The sequence below is a fragment of the Petaurus breviceps genome, unplaced genomic scaffold, assembly GCF_028583685.1.
Source record: "Petaurus breviceps papuanus isolate PSGF00001 unplaced genomic scaffold, PetGlider_PUasm1.0 37, whole genome shotgun sequence".
Classification (NCBI taxonomy): Eukaryota; Metazoa; Chordata; class Mammalia; order Diprotodontia; family Petauridae; genus Petaurus; species Petaurus breviceps.
Genome location: NW_027186296.1, coordinates 63,444,786 through 63,462,185, shown reverse-complemented (window position 1 = coordinate 63,462,185; position 17,400 = coordinate 63,444,786).

Below are 17,400 nucleotides of genomic sequence, written 5' to 3'. Positions count from 1 at the left end.
ATGGAGCAGGGGTGGGGAAGATGAAGTTTGTAAAAGATAAAATAGGGAATAGATGTTATCCTTTTGGCATAGAAAAAAAAATCCATTCCCAATCCACTCACCATCCTCATAACTCCCTAAATAAAGTGTTCTCCTTATCCATCATCCCCCTTAAAGTGTGATTTTCCCCCATATTCCTAATGGGAAAAAACAGACTTTGTTTTTGTATTATCTCTAGAGTTTAGCATAGTTGCCACATATTAAACATTGAAGTACTTCCTCATTCATTAATTCATCCATATGCAGTATAATAAGTGTAATATGCTTTATAAACCTTAAAGTACTACATAAATGTTACCTATCAGCTATTCCTATCTAAAATAGCATCTTTCTACCCTGATACTCGAGTATCAGGGCTGGGGATTTGGATCTATGATTTTACTGGCACAGGGAATTGCTTGGTAAGAAAACTGTCTCTAGCAATGCAAGCTGGCACCTTTTCTTCAACTTACAGTCTAAGACAATCATGCAGAGCACTGAAACATTAAGGAAGGGACTTTTTCAGGGTACCATAGCCAGTAGTATGTGTTAGAGACTTCAAAATCTCAAATAAGGCTTTCTTTGCTCCAAGGCTAATTCTATATTTATCTATTACCTATTGTGTCTCTCAATAACAGTATTAATAACTGACATTTACATAACATTTTTAAATTTCCAAGGTGTTTTACATATATCTCATTTGACATTCAGAACTGTGTTCCTTCCCTTCATTTACAAAGTTCTGGAGAATTTTCTATATGTATCAACTCAACTACCTCATTACTTCCTATCCCCCTAAGATCTGACTTCTACCCTTACAAGTTAACTGATACTGTTCTTTCAAAGTTCACCTACCTTTCTCATTTTTATTTTGTTTTGTTCATGGAGATTTTTCATTTGGCCATGAACACTGGTGAGTTTTTTTCTTGAGTATAAATGTACTGCAGTTTCTTAGTTATTTTCCTTCCAAATCAAAACACTGCTTTTAAGTGAGATTACAAACTCTTCTTTTTAATATGATTCAACTCTTTGCTGAATACTTCTGAATTCAGTTTTTACTGCAATGATACAAAACAAAAACAAAAAACCAAAAATAGACAAACCAAATAACTCCAACAACCCTTATTTAAATCAGAATGATATGACTCAATGAGTCAGAATATAAATACTTCTAGAAAGAACTAACAGTCTAGCTCCATCTGTAAGCTCATTTTTGTGAGTATATATATATAGTTGTTTTTTTTTTGGCCATGATCATTTTCCTACTAACCATTAAGGCCTTCACTACTGACCTTCCACATAGTTAATTCAAGTTTTTGTTTTTTTAAACCATCCTCTCATTCTTGAACTTCTCACTTATATGTCATTATCTGCTATATGGTTCTTATCCTGAATTTCTGACCATTCCTTTTCTACTCTTTTGTTTCCTTCACTGTTCCCATTGTCTCCACAATCCCCAAATGTCAGAATATCGCAAAGTTCTTTTCTTGGCCCTCTTCTATTGGCTCTATCCTCTCTCCTTGACAATCTCATTCCTCTTCAGATTTTCAAATAGGAACCCTACATGTATGTTTCCCAAATAGATATTCACAATTCTAATGTCTCTCTAACTACAGATTCACACAAGCAAAGATGGCTGCTTTGCATCTCTAATTGAGTTTCTCATCAGCATCTCAAAATTAACATGTCCAAAGACATGGTGATCATCTTGTTCTCCAAAGGGGAACATATAACATACTCATTTTTTTTTGTTACCTTCATCAGACACCTTGACTCTAAACCTCAGCCATCTAGATTTTATTCTTCTTTTCCTCTCAGTCAAATCAAACTAGTCTCTATTGAAAATTTATACATGATGTGTCTCCAATCCATTCTCTCTAACCATCCATTCCTTATATTTTTACCATCAGAACATTAATACATATTCTGATTATTTTTCATCTAGATTATTGTAGTTTGGTTAGTTTCTGTATTTCTCTCTCTCAACTTTCTTCCTTTGTCAATGAATTGCCAAAAAATTCTTCTTAAAGCACAGTTCTAATCATGCTACTCTTCTGCTCAGAAATACCTAATCTTTTTTCTTTTTTAATTTATTTTTTCAAAGGATTTATTAAATTATGATTTACATCATTCATTTCTGCCAGATTTTGAGTTACAAATTTTCTCCCCGTTTTTCCCCTACCCACTGCCCCCAAATAGCAGTCCCACAGGATATCCCCTCCTCCAATCTGCTCTCTCCCATATTTTCTCCCATACCCCTTTCGACTTTTCCAGTGTATCTCTATGCCCCAGTGCCTCTATATCTTATTTCCCAATTACATGCAAAATAGTATTAATAATAGAATATATATTTGAATATTTGATTTTAAAACTTTGAATTGCAGATTCATTCCCTTCCTCCCTTGTCACCCAACCTTACTAGGAAGATAAGCAGTTCAGTATAGGTTAAACCTGTGTGGCTAATGAAAAACAGTAACATAATAGATATAGTGTAAAAGACTGACTATATTTCCCTCCCTCCTATCCTACCTCCCACTTGTTCTGTTCTCCACTTTCATCCCATCCCTTTTCAAAAGTGGGTGGTCCCAACTTCCCTCTCCCCCAGCGTGCCCTCCCTTCCATCATCCACCCTCTCATCCCCTTTCCCCCACTACTCTCTTGGAGGGTAAGATACCCTATTTGGTGTGTATTTAATTCTCTCCTCAAGCCAAATTCAATAGGAATAAGGTTTACTCCTTCCCTTTTGCCTTCCTATTCTTCCCCTCCATTGTAACCATTTCCCTTGCACCTTCTATGTGAGATAGTTTACCCCATTCTTTCTTTCCCTATCTCCTCTCATTATATTCCTCTCTCTCTCTTTTTTTTTTATTAAAACAATTGGGGTTAAGTAACTTGCTCAAGGTTACATGGCCAGTTATTTCTGGGTGTGGTGATAAGTATCTGAGCCTGGATACAATCCCAGGTCATCCCAACACTGGGGCTGGTGCTCTCACTCACTGAGCCACCTGACCGCCCCTATATTCCTCTCTCAACTGTTAATTACATATTTAATTATCATCCCTTCCTGAGAAATTGGTCCTGTGCCCTCTATGTATACCTGTAAACATATATACACATATTCACTTATGTATTCATATGCCCATATACCCTCATATATAGACATGTGTGTATATATATATTTCTATTCCCTTCAACTACTGAGAAAAGTTTCATAAGTTACAATTATTGTTTTTCTATGTAGGAATGTCAATAGTTCAACTTTGATAAGTTCCTTATGATTTCTTTTCCCTGTTTCTTCTCATGCTTCTCTTGCTTCTTGTATCTGAAGGTGAAATTTTCTATTCAACTCTGGTTTTTTCATCAAGAATGCTTGAAAGTCTTCTATTCCACTGAATTACCATATTTTACCCTGAAACATGATATTCAGTTTTGTTGGGTAGGTGAGTCTTGGTTTTAATCCTAGTTCCTTTGACCTCCGGAATAGCATATTCCAAGCCTTTCAATCCCTCAGTGTAGAAGCTGCCAGATCCTGGGTTATCCTGATTGTGTTTCCACAATATTCAAATTGTTTCTCCTGGCTGCTTGTAATATTCTCTCCTTAATCTGGGAATTCCAGAACCTGGCTATAATATTCCTAGGAATTTTCTTTTTGGAATCTTTTTTCAGGAGGTGATTGGTGGATTCTTTCAACTTCTTTTTTGCCCTCTGGTTCTAAAACCTCAGGGTAGTTTTCTTTGAGAACTTCCTGGAGGATGATTTCTAGGTTCTTACTTTGATCATGGTTTTCAGGTAGTCCAATAATTTTTAAATTATCTCTCCTGGATCTTTTTCCAGGTCAGTAGTTTTTCCCATGAGATATTTCACATTGCCTTCTATTCTTTCATTGGTGTGGATCTGTTTAACAGCATCTTGATTGCTCATAAAGTCATTAGCTTCCATTTGCTCCAATCTAATTCTGAAGCAATGATTATCCTCATTGAGCTTTTGAGATTCTTTTTTCCATCTGGCAAATTCAGCTTTTTAAGGCATTCTTCTCCTCATTGCCTTTTTGAGCCTCTTTTGCTATTTGATTCGGTCTATTTTTTAAGGCATCATTTTCCTCAGTCAGGCTGTTGACTCTCATTTCATAATTTCCTTGCATTATTCTCATTTCTCTTCCCAGTTTTTCCTCAAATTCTCTTATCTGCTTCTTAAGAACCTCTATGGCCTGTAACCAGCTCATATTTTCCTTTGAAGCTTTTGGTGCAGGAGTTCTGACTTCACTGTCTTCCTTCTGTTCCATGTTTTGCTCCTTTTTGTCCCCAAAATAGGATTCTAATGTTGGAATCTTCTGTCTGCTTTGTTTTCTTTGCCTGGTCATGTTGCCGCTCAGTCACTTGACCCCTGGGCTTTTTGCCACAGTAGGACTCTGCCACCAGATAGGGGAACTTTCATCCCAAATGCTGGGGTTTTCTCAGTTGCCAGAGGTATTACATGGGTGCCTTCTCTGAGGTCTCCACATGCTCTGGCAAGCTGGACACACACCCCAGGACCTCCACCCTAGACTGCAATCCAGATCCAAGCAGGTTAAAGCAAGAGCGATTACCCCTCAGACTGGTGCTTGGTCCCCCTACACTCTGCAGTCCAGGAGCTGAAGCTGCCAGGGTGTGCTGGCTGGCTTTGCAGGTGTCTCAGCAGCTTCTGGCCCCAGAGGCAAAAGCCATGCATTCCCATTCACTGGGTCCCAAAATCCAGAGTGTACTGACCTCTCACTTTGTCCTTAGCATCTATGTGTTGATAAATCTGGAAAATGCCACAGCTGCTGCTCATCTGGAGTCCCTCTGGCCTGCAGCTGGTCAGGCCCGCCCTGGGGCTAAAGCCTTGGTATAGGGCTGGGCTCTGCTCCCAGAGTGCTGTGTTGGCTGATTCCTGCTGGCCTGCCGGTGTGTCCTCAGCAGGAGGTTAACTTCTTTGTGTCATTTTGTGGGTTCTGCAGCTCTAAAGTTTGTTTAGAGTCCCCTTTTTACATGGATTGGGGAAGGTGGAAGCAGGAGCAGTGGGGAGGTCCTGCTTCTACTCTGCCATATTGCCTCTGCCCCCCAGAAATAGCTAATCTTGACTTTTCTTTATTACCACCTTTTTCCTTTTGTTTTTGTTCTGGTTCTGTGTTCTCATCTGAGCAGGGAACTACTAAAGGACAGCTCAGTCTAACAATCAAGAGCAGCGATTGCTCTAATAATTTAGGGTCAAAAAGGGCTTCTTGGGTATTGAGAGGTGAAGTATATCAAAGACAGGACTTGATTCCAATTCTTCTGAATCTAAAGTCAACTCTATCTGCTTTGTCACATTGACTCCCAGAAAAAAAAAATATTGCCACCTAAATAAAATTCATACTCCTTAGCTCAATAGTAAGGAAACCTTATGATCTAACCTACCTTTCCTGTCTAATCCTTCCTAATTCCCTCCTTTCCTCTTTTCCTTTTAATTTCCTTCCCTCCTTCCTAATTCCTGCCTTTTTTTCCTTTTAATTTCCTTCCTTCCTCCTTCCTTCTTTCCTTCCTTCCTTCCTTCCTTCCTTCCTTCCTTCCTTCCTTCCTTCCTTCCTTCCTTCCTTCCTTCCTTCCTTCCTTCCTTCCTAATGTTATGGGAGTAAATGGGAAAGGAAACCAGGCATATTATTTCATTGACTTAGAGAATTCCTGGTGAAGAAACTCCCTTTATCAATTCAGATCAGCACCAGCTCTGCCATCCATAGTTTTAAGAGTGATGCTTGAGGACACAGAGATTAAATGATATATTTGGGGTCAGTATATATCAGAGAGTAAACTTGAACTCAGGTTTTCTTAAGTCCAAGAATTGCTTGGTAGAATATAAGCTCCTTGAAAGCTTATATTCTCATATTTTTTTTACACTCTCTAAGAGTGTATATTCTCATATACACTCTTAGAACCTAGCAGTGACTTACTCAGAGTATTATATATGCTTAAGCAATGTATATATTGAATTAAATTTCTTCAAAGAGATTAAAAGTTTTTTTGAGCATATGCATAATATTTCTATTCTTGTATCCCCCATAGTGTTATGCATTTAGTGGGTATTCAACAAATATTTGAGGTAGAAGTAAATTAATGAATAAACAAAGTATTAATAATAACCAAAACATATTTTGGTTGTGGTGGAAGTTTTCTATTGTCAGTTTAATCTTTGAAGAAATCTTATGGGAAACATTTTCACCAAGGTGTTTCCTTCATGTTGATTTTGCATAAGGCCTCCAAAACACCCTGTTTATACATGAAAAGGAACACCAATGCTTTCCAGTCCATGGATAACTCCAAAATGAGGATTTTAAAAAATGCAAAGTGCCCATATGCTCTGCTCATACTGAGAAATGGTCTCATGAGTAATTAAAAACAGTTACAAAAGCAATGAAGTTGTAACAATAGAAATATCACACCCATATGTGTGCACTGAATCAGAAACCTCCATAATACTCAGTCACTAAATATTTCTGTGACTGTGGGTTTTGCTAGAACAGAGAGCATTCTTATTCAATGCTTACATTAGAGAGTCATAGCACACCTCTGAGACTTACCCAGGTTTGTTGGTGCTGAATTCTTTTTTTAAGATGAGCTTCCCGCTTCAGTTAAAAGGCTTGAGGCTGGTGATTGTGTCTTTATGTCTTTTACAGCAGAGAGCAACCAGTTAGTACTCAGCAAACCTATAATAATAATGATATCAACTTATTTGTGCTGGGGTGTTTGTCTTTCACTGAGCAGCTGTGAAAGGTTGTTCTTTTTTTTCCCTTTCTTTTCTTTTTCTAGTCACAGTAAATGAATGGGTATTAGAAACATCAGTAGTACAGTGGAAGATAGCTGAAAAGGGGGTCAGGAAACTTGGGTTCCTGATCCTGATTGCTCAATGGCTACCTAGGTGACCTTGAGGACATTGCTTCACTTCTTTGGGTTTTTCTTTTTTATTGTTATTTTTTTAATCTATAAAATAAGAAAGATGAAATCATTATGTCTAAGGTCCCTTTTGGGTCTAAGATGTTGAACATAGTCTCTGAGTCATTTAGTTTAAATATGCCAATAGTTCTGTTATGTTTTCCATAAAAATATTCCTCCCAAAGGTGCAGGTAACAATTTGTTCCTTTCTGTCCATCCTAAGTGACTCTTGCCCATGTTCTCCCATAAGTTTACTCCATGGGTTATAATCAACCTGCAGGGAACATTCAGGGTTTGTCCTCTCTCTCTCCTTTATTTTTAATGTAATTCTTAAGGTGGAAAAAATATACAAGCATGAACATTTTCACATCACAGAAGAACAAAATAAGAGAATTGCACATCAAACCAAGAATATATATGTGTATATTTACACATACTTACATATATACACATATATCTTTTTTATAGAACTACATTGTTTTTATTTTTTCCTCATTTTTAAAAATTACATTTTAGGTTTATTTTTAGTTTATATAATTCATTTCCACAAGATTTTGAGTTACATACCAAAATTTTCCCCATCTTTCCCCTACCTATCACTCCAAAACAGAGATCCCACTGTATACCACCTCTCCCAATCTTTTCTCTCCTATATCTTCCCCCATCCTCCCTCTGGCTTTCAAGTAGGGCAAGATGGATCTCTCTATACCCCAGTGCCTGTATATCTTATTTCCCAGTTGCATGTATATAATAATAATAATATATTTTTTAACATTTTATTTTATAACTTTGAATTTCAGATTCTTTCTCTCCCATCCTGATCACCCACCCTTTCTGGAAAGATAAGCAATTCAGTATAGGCTGTGCATGTATAGTTATGCAAAACATTTCCATAGTAGATATATTATGAAAGACTGACTATATTTCCCTCCAACCTATCCCACTTCCCCCACTTTCTATTCTCTACTTTGACCCTGTGCCTTTTCAAAAGTGTGTGCTTCTAACTACTCTCCTGCTGAAACTGCCCTCTGTTCCATCATCCCCCCTCTCATTATCCCCCCTTACTCTCCTGTAGGGTAAGATACCCAATTTAGTGTGTATGTCATTCTGTCCCTAAGCCAAATTTAATAAGAGTAAGGTTGATGCATTCCTTTTTGCCTTCCTGTCCTTCCCCTCCATTGTAACAGTTATTCCTTGCCTCTTCTATATGAAATAATTTACCCCATTCTGTCTCTCCCCATCTCCTCTCATTATATTCCTATCTCACCTCTCAATTTCACCTTTAAATATAATCCCTTCCTATTCAAATGATCCTGTGCTCTCTATGTATACCTCTATGTATACACATACACACACACACACACACACACACACACATATATATATATATATATATATATACACACACACACTCACATATGTATTCACATGGACATATACCCTTCTATATAGACATATATATGTATGTATGTATGTATGGGTGTATATATATTCCCTTCAACTATCTTCATACTGAGAAAAGTTTCATAAGTTACAATTATCATTTTTCCATGTAGGAATGCAAATAGTTCAACTTTGATAAGTTCCTTATGATTTCTTTTCCCTGTTTACCTTCTCATGCTTTTCTTGTTTCTTGTATCAGAATGTCAAATTTTCTATTCAATTCTGTTTTTTTGTATGAAAAATGTTTGAAAGTCCTCTATTCCACTGAATGACCAAATTTTCCCCTGAAACATTTACTCAGTTTTGCTGGGTAGGTGATTCTTGGTTTTAATCCTAGCTCCTTTAACCTCTGGAATATCATATTCCAAGCCCTTCAGTTCCTTAAGGTAGAAGCTTCTAGATCCTGTGTTATCCTGGTTGTGTTTCCACAATAATAAAATTGTTTCTTCTTGACTGTTTATAATATTTTATTCTTGATCTGGAAATTCTGGAACCTGGCTATAATATTCCTTGGAGTTTTCTTTTTGGGATCTTTATCAGGAGGTGATTGGTGAATTCTTTCAATTTCTATTTTGCCCTCTGGTTCTAAAATATCAGGGCAATTTTCCTTGAGTTTTCTTCAAGGATGATTTCTATGTTCTTTTTTTGATCATGGCCTTCAGGTAGTACAATAATTTTTAAATTACTTCTCCTGGATCTATTTTCCAGGTCAGTGGTGTTTCCATTGAGATATTTCACATTGCCTTCTATTTTTTCATTTGTTTGGATATATTTAAAAGTCTCTTGCTTTTTAATAAAGCAATTAGCTTCCCTTTGCTCCAGTATAATTCTGAAAGAATTATTCTCTTCAGTGAGCTTTTGAAATTCTTTTTCTATCTGGCAAATTCAACTTTTTAAGGCATTCTTCTCCTCATTGGCTATTTGGGTCTCTTTTGCCATTTGAGTTAATCTATTTTTAATGTGTTATTTTCTTCAGTCAAGTTGTTGACTCTCTTTTTCTTGCATCATTCTCATTTCTCATCCCCATTTTTCCTCCACTTCTCTTACTTGATTTTCAAAATCCTTCTTGAGCTCTTCCATGACCTGTAACGAATTCCTATTTTTCTTGGAAGCTTTTGGTGCAGGAGTTCTGACTTCATTGTCTTTCTCCCATTCCATGCTTTGATCCTTTTTATCACCCCCAAAATAATCTAAAGTTGAAGTAATGCGCTTCCTTTGCTTCCTTTGCTTGCTCATGTTGCCACTCAATTCGTTTACTTTTGAGCTCTTTGTCACAGTAGAACTCTGCTTCCAGAGGGGAGGGCTTTGTCCTAAATTTCTTGGGTTTTCACAGCTGCTGGAGCTATTAGGAGTGCACCATATCTGCAGCCTCCACAAACTCTTGCACACTGGTACCACAGCTCAGGCCCACCACCCAAGACCAAGATCCAGATCCAGGCACATTAAAGCAAGAGTGATTACTCTCTTACTGTTTGCTTGGCCCCCCTAAAATCTGCAGGCCAGGAGCTCTGAAGCAGCCACATGAAGGTGTCTGCAGGGCCACCCTACCTCTGCCACTTCTAGCTCTGGGGGCAGGGGTTGGGCCCACTCCTCTGTCCACTCCCCCAGTTACAACAGAGTTCTATACTGACTTCTCACTTTTTCTTAGGCATTTATGAGTTCATAATTCTGGAAACTGCCACTTCTTCTGGTGACCCACTCTCCCAAAGTCTTCTGAAGACCTGGTCAGGGCCACCCTGGGGCTAAAACCACAGGGCTGGGCTCTGTTCCTTATGCACTGAGATGAACCCTTTCTGTCCACCTGCTGGACTGCCCTCAGTGGGAGATTTGTTTCTCTCTGTTAACTTTGTAGGTTCTATAGCTGTAAAATTTGTTTAGAGTCATATTTTATAGGTATTTGAGGTGGTTATGGGGGGAGTTTACAGATTTTTCCTGCTTCTATGCTGCCATCTTGGCTCCACCCCCCTATACATATATCTTTATCTCCATCTATGTATCTATATATCCATATATCTATCTATATCTATATCTTCAGCTAGCTAGTTCCAACAGTCTCCTACATATCTGGATCTTCTTCTAAACCCTTTTCTACTTTCTTCTGTACCCTGGCTTTCTGCTGAAATAAAAAAAAAGATTCCAATTGGATTACATATACTCTCCACTCATCATCCCTTACTCTTTCCATGCAATAACCCATCATTTTAAGCATACAAGTTGTGATATTTCTATCTAGTGCTCCTTATCTTCCTCAAAAGATTGTTGTGATAAGTAGTATTACAGACCCAGTGATCATATTTAAGAACTCACATTTAAATAATCCTTGAGGACTTCTGAGAGGCCATGGTGGTATATTGACAAGAAAGGTAGGCTCAAAATCAGGAATGTCACGTTAAAGTCCCTCCTCTAATAGTCTGACTGTGTAATTAGTATGGCATTCAATGTTAGTGTTCTGTGACAACTTTCTAAAACTGTAACTTGCAGAGAAGGTACCAATTTGCTTTGGTAGAGACAGATTTCTCATCTGAGAGTTTCATTTATCAATGAAATCACAGGTTCAGGCCTCATCACTTTATGATTTGCAGTGTGCTAATTTTCCTCCCTGAACACTCCCATACCATCTCACCACTTCCATGTTACTATAGATGGCAATAGTTTCCTTCCAGTCCTTTGCAACCTTGGAGTCATTCTGGTTTCTTCACTATCTTTCACATTTATATCCAAGTCATTGCCAAGACCTGTTGATTTCACCTTTGCCCTATCTTTCAATTATCCTTACTCTCTTCTGACTCCACCACCACTCTAGAGCAGGCTCTCATAGCCTCATGACTTTGATATTGTAATAGCCTGCTGTTGAGTCCACTTGGCTCAAGTCTCTCCCCACTTCAATTCATTCTCCATTTAGCCACTAAAGTAATTTTCTAAAACACGGATCTGATCATGTTATCCTCCTACCCAACAAACTCCAGTGACTTCTCATTGTCTCCTGGAACAGATACAGAATAATCATGTAAGTCCTTCATTACCTAGCCTGAGTTTTCTTATACCTTCCTTCCCAACATTCTTTAATTCAGTGACACTAGCTTCCTGGCTTTTCCATGAACAAGATACTCCATCTCTCAGCTCTGAACTTTATCCCTCCTCTTGTCTGACTATTGACTTCCCTGGATTCCTTTAAAGTTCAACTAAATTCCTCTGCTCTACCAAAAATATTTTGCTAAAACCCTCTTTTCTTTACTATTTTAATTTATTGTTTATTCATGTTAAACATACATTAAACAATGATTTCTGAATTCACTCCCTTTCCTACCCCATCATGCATTGAGAAGGCAAGAAATGTGACATCAATTGTACGTATGAAAAAATCCAAAACATATTTAGCCATGTTGCAAAATAAAGCAAAAAAATAAAATAAAATAAAACGAAAAAAAATGCTTCTATCTGCACTCAGACTTCAACAATTTTATCTCTGGAGAAGGATAGAGTTTTTCAACATAAATCCTTTGTAATTGTCTTAGATCATTGTATAGATCTGAATAGGAAGTTATTCACAGTTCATCATTGCACAATTCTGCTGTTACTACATATAATGTTCTAGTTCTCCTAACTTAACTTTGTATCAATTCATGTAAGTCTTCACCCAGGTTTTTATGAATCCATGCTGCTCAGAGTTGTTTTAATTGCATTTTTCTAATCAGTAGTATTTAGAACATTTTTTTTTTCATGTAACTGTAGATAGCTTTACTTTCTTTTGAAAACCAGGTGTTCATGTACTTGGACCATTTCTCACTTGGGAAATGTCTCATTTTTTTTCATTAATTTGACTCACTTCTCCATATATTTGAAAAATGAGACCTTTATCAGAGAAACTTCCTATAACTTTTTTTTTACTTCAGTCTTCTGCTTTCCTTCTAATCTTGGTTGTGTTCATTTTGTTTGTGCAAAACCTTTTTTTTAAAACTTAATATAATCAAAAACATCCATTTTATATCCCATAATGCTCTCTATCTTATGTGGTCATGTTTTCTCCCCTTTCACCTAGATCTCACAGGTCAAATTTTCCATTCTCCTCTGATTTGCTTATGATATTACTCTTTATGTATAAATCATGAACCCATTTTGACATTATCTTTGTATACAATATGAGATATTGGTCAATACCTAGTTTCTTCCCTATTGGTTTTGTTTGCCTAGAAAATTTTGTCAAATACTGAGTTCTTGTCCCCATAGCTTGGATTTTTGGATTTATCAAACACTATGTTACTATGGTCCTTTGCTCTATCACTCAATTTCTTGGTTAGTACCAGATTGTTTTGTTGATTACCACTTGAAATACAGTTTGACTTTTGGTACTACTAGAATACTTTCCTTCACCTTTTTTTATTGTTTCCCTTGAAATCCTCCACCTTTTATTCTTCCAAATGAATTTTGTTATTTCTTGTAGCTCTATAAAATTATTTTTGGTAGTTTTATTGGTATGCCACAGAATAAGTAAATTAATTTAGGTAGAATTGCCATTTTTATTGCATTGGTTCAACCTACCCATGAGCATTCATATTTATCCAATTGCTTAGATCTGCCTTTTTGTATGAAAAGCATTTTGTAATTATGTTCATATAGTTTTTGGGTCTTGACAGGTAGACTCCCAAGTAGTTTATATTATATGCAAATGTTTTAAATGGAATTTCTCTTCTTTATTCACTATTGGACTTTGTGGGTAATGTATAGAAATGCTGATGATTTGTGAGGATTTATCTTATATCCTACAACTTTGCTAAAGTTGCTAATTATTTCAACTACTTTTTAAAGTTGATTCTACACTATTTTCTAAGCATACTGTTAAAACATCTGCGAAGAGTGATAGCTTTCTTTGTTGATTGTATATTCTAATTTCTTCATTTCTTTTTCTTGTCTTATTGCTAGAGCCATCATTTCTAGTACAATATTGAATCATTATTGTGATAATGCAATCCTTGCTTCACCCCTGATCTTATTGGGAAGGTTTCTGGAATATCATCATTATAGATAATGCTTGTGGATGACTATAGATAAATACTGCTTCTTTTTGAAAAAAAAAAACCTACATTTATTCCTATGCTTTACAATGTTTTTAGAATAATGAATACCTACTTAGTCAAAATATTTTTCTGCATCTATTAATATAATTATGTATTTTTTGCTGTTATTAATATGTTAAACTATGCTGATAGTTTTTCTAATATTGAATCAGCTTTGCACTCCTGTTATAAATCACATCTGGTCCCTGTGACCTTGGGCAAGTCACTTAACCCCAACTGCCCTGCCTTACCCCTCCAAAAAGCAAAAAAAAAAAATCACATCGGGTCATAGTGTATGATCTTCATGATATATTCCTACAATCTTCTTCTACTATTTTATTTAACATTTTTATATTGATATTTATTATGGAAAATGGTCTGTAATTTTCCTTCTCTACTTTTACTCTTCCTGGTTTAGTTATCAACACCATCTTTTTGACATAAAGGAATTTGGTAGGACTTGTTCTTCGCCTATTTTTCCAAATAGTTTACATAGTGTTGGAATTAATTGTTGTTTAAATATTTGCTACAATTCACTTGTGAAATCATCTGATTCTGGTGCAGCATTTTCAGTTTCTTTTTCTAAGACAAGGGGATTTAAATTATCCATTTCCACTTTTGTTAATCTGGGAATATTATATTTTAATAAATATTTGTGCGTTTCACATAGATTGTCATATTTATCAGCATATAATTGGATAAAATAGTTTCTAATAGTTGATTTGATTTCATCTTCATTGTTGGTGAGTCTTTTTCATTTTTGATGGTGGTAGTTTGGTTTTCTTCTTTCTTTTTTTAGAAGCAAATTAATCAATGGTTTATCACTTTTATTATTTTTTTCATAAACCATTTTCTAGTTTTGTTTATTACTTCATGTTTTAACTTTCAATTTACCAATCTCTCCTTTGATTTTGAGAATTTCCATTTGGGTGTATAATTAAGGTCTTTTTATTTGCTCTTTTTCTATTTTTTTAAATTGCATGTGCAATTCATCAGTTGGGACAGCTAAATGGTACAGTGGAGAGAATATCAGGCCTGGCATCAGGAAGATTCTTTATGAGTTCAAATCTGACCTCAGATACTTGCTAGCTGTGTGAACCTGGGCAAGTCACTTAAACTTGTTTGCCTCAGTTTCCTCATCTGTAAATGAGCTGGAGAAGGAAATGGCAAATCACTTCAGCACCTTTGTGAACAAAATCCTAAACTGTCATTGTGAAGAGTTGAACAAAATGGAAAAACAAACAAGAATTCCTTGGTCTAGTCCTTCTCTATTTTATTGATGTGAATGTTCAGGAATATAAAATTTCCCCTAAGTACTGCTTTAGTGGCATCTGACAAATTATGGCATGCTGTTTGATTGTAGTCATTCTTTATAATGGAATTATTGATCATTTCTTTGATTTGTTCTTTGAAACCTTTACTCTTTATAGTTACATTAATTAGTTTTCAATTAATTTTTAATCTCAGTTCCATGGCCCTTTATTGAATATAACTTTTATTGTCCTATGGTTTAAAATTATGTATTTCATATTTCTGCTTTTTTTTGCATTTCTTTATGAGATTTTTCTGCTCTCATACATATTCAGTTTTTCTGAATGTGCCCTGGACAGTTGAGAAAAAGGTATATTCCTTTCTATTTCCTTATCTCTTTCAGGAAGTGATCAGTGGACTGCTTTCAATTTATATTTTCCCTTCTGGATGTAAGACATTCGAAGAGTTCCCCTTTACATATGATTCTTTAAATATGAAGTCTGGGCCTTTTTTTTAAATGATGGTTTGAAGGAGTGCAATAATTCTTAAACTATTAGCCCTAAATCTATTTTCTAGGTCAATTGTCTTCCTGATGATATAGTTCAAATTTTCTTCTTCTTTCTTCATTCTTTTGACATTGTCTTACTGTTTCTTCATGTTTCATGGAGCTATTAGCTTCCACTTTTCCATTCTAATTTTTAAGAAATTATTCTCTTCAGGGTGCTTTTGTACCACAATTTTTCACTTGGCCATTCAATGTTTTATGGAGTTCTTGTCAGTGAATTTTTGTGTCCACTTTACCATCTGGCCAATTCTGTTTTTTAAGGTGTTACTTTCTTCAGTATTTTATGTGCCTGTTTTTCCAAGTTGTTGACTCTCTTTTAGTATTTTTTCTTGTATCATTCTCATCTATTTATCCATTTTATCATCTACCTTTCTTGTTTATTTTTTATAATTCTTTTTAAGCTCTTTCAGGATTACTTATTGGGCTTTTGTCCAATTCATTTTTTTTTAAACTTGAGCTTTTGCTTAGTCTTTTTTCATCATTTGATCATTTTCCCAGCCTATATCTTAATTTTTAACTTTATATGAAAGTTGCGCTCTGCTCCAAGGGAGGGGAGGGGGCACCATCTCAACTTTGAGGTTCTTATTTCTGTGTGTGTGTGTGTGTGTGCATGCGTGCATGCGCATGCACACTTCTGTTTTCACAGATGGTTCTGGGGGGGAGGGTAAGGCTTTTTTTAATACATATTTTCCCACTTAATAGTATTTTATTTTTACTAATTACGTGTAATGATAGTTTTTGACATTCACCTTTATAAGATTTTGACTTCCAATTTTTTCCCCTGCTTCCTCTACCCCCTCCCCAAGATGGCATGCAATCTGATATAGGTTATACCAGCAAACTCCTATTAGACATATTTCCACATTAGTCATGTTGTGAAAGAAGAATCAGAACAAAAGGAAAAAACACAAAAAAGAAAAAAAGGGGAAAATACTATTCTTTGATCTGCATTTAGAATCCATAGTCCTTTCTCTGGACATGGATAGCATTTTCCATCATGAGACTTTTGAAATTGGCTTACATCATTGTATTGCTAAGAGGGAGGTCTATCAAAGATGGTCATCTCACAGGGTTGCTGTTACTGTGTATAGTGTTCTCTTGGTTCTGCTCACTTCACTCAGCATTAGTTCATGTAAGTCTTTCCAGGTTTTCCTGAAATCTGCCTGCTTAGCATTTCTTATAGAACAATACTATTCCTTTACATTCATATACCACAATTTGTTCAGCCATTCTCCAATTGATAGGTATTCCCTCAATTTCAAAATTCCTTGCCACCACAAAAAGAACTGTTATAAATACTTTTGTAAATGTGGATGCTTTTCCCAATTTTGTGATCTTTTTGGGATACAGACCTAGAAGTGGCATTATTGGGTCAAAGGTTATGCACAATTTAATAGCCCTATGGGCATAGTACCAAATTACTCTAAAGAATAGTTGATTCTTTTCACAATTCTACCACCAGTGAATTACTGTCCCAATTTTTCCACATCCTCTCCAAGATTTATCATTTTTCTTTTTTTTTCATATTAGCCAATTTGACAGATGTGATGTGGTACCTCAGAATTGTTTTAATTTGCATTTTTCTAATCAATAGTGATTTAGAATATTTTTTTATGTAACTATAGATAGCTTTAACGTCTTTATCTGAAAACTGCCTGTTCACATACTTGGGGGTAGGGGATCAGTAAATTTTGAGTGTTTAAAAGATGTTAAGATTCAAGAAGAGATGTGGTCATAGCTCTCTTGGCCTGTGGTCTGCTCTTTACCCAGGAAAGGAGCTTGATGCACTGTAGCCACAAGCTCTAGTGCTCCTCTCGTCCCTGGGACTGTGTGCAGTTCTCTTGCTCTGCTGCAGCCGCAAGTGCTAATGCTCCTCTTGGTCATGGAAATCTGACCCAGAACTACATAGAGGCAATGCAACTGGGCCCTGCTCCCGATGCTCACAAAGAGTCTTCTGTAATTTTTTTTTCTGACCAGTTATGTGACCCTCTTACTATCTTTGAACTGAGATCTCCTGAAGCTGCTGCTATCACTTTTCATCAGCCTCCAATGGCAGCTGTTAGTGGTAGCACTCTATGCACTGTTTTCTATCCCCAACCCAGGTGTCACATTCCTCTCCTGTCCTCCTTAGTTGTTTTGGGCTGAA